The sequence below is a fragment of the Cynoglossus semilaevis genome, chromosome 9 (genome assembly GCF_000523025.1).
Source record: "Cynoglossus semilaevis isolate Cse_v1.0 chromosome 9, Cse_v1.0, whole genome shotgun sequence".
Lineage (NCBI taxonomy): Eukaryota > Metazoa > Chordata > Actinopteri > Pleuronectiformes > Cynoglossidae > Cynoglossus > Cynoglossus semilaevis.
This window is the reverse complement of record NC_024315.1, coordinates 6,933,530-6,933,977: the sequence shown is the minus strand read 5'-3', so window position 1 is coordinate 6,933,977 and position 448 is coordinate 6,933,530. Positions and strand designations below refer to the sequence as shown.

At 49.1% G+C, this 448-nt stretch overlaps 1 protein-coding gene across 1 annotated transcript in view; it reads right to left on the bottom strand.

The window, feature by feature from the left end:
- cacna1hb (calcium channel, voltage-dependent, T type, alpha 1H subunit b) overlaps positions 1-448 on the bottom strand; it is an 81,376-nt gene that overhangs the window by 55,024 nt on the left and 25,904 nt on the right. The gene's annotated exons all lie outside the window — the stretch shown is intronic.

Below are 448 nucleotides of genomic sequence, written 5' to 3'. Positions count from 1 at the left end.
GTGTGGCCATGACACCAGAGTGCTGCGGACACGTCCTGTGTGGCTCGTGGATCATAATGATTTGACTTCGTTGGACTGCAGCGTCCCGGCTGCTTTACACACGGATCCATCAACCTCCAGAGAGCGCAGCACTTAAGAGCCGCGCGGTGCAGAAAGTTAAAGAGATGCAGCGGAAGTTACAGCGTGGTCACACAGCACGGGGACAGCGACACATTATTCAACGTCCTGGCTCGGGCTAATGAGGTTGCTGACTTTCAGCGGAGAGCGTTTCCACACCAGATGAACTATTCAGAAATTTTACAACCTTTAATGCAAGGGCCGATAATTGGAGAACACATAAAGCAGAGTGGAGAATCCTACTCACAGAAAAGAAAAGAAAAAATTGAACGAAGTTCTGCACAGTCATCACATTGAGGATTTTGTTCCACGGGCGGCGTTTCTGAATTAC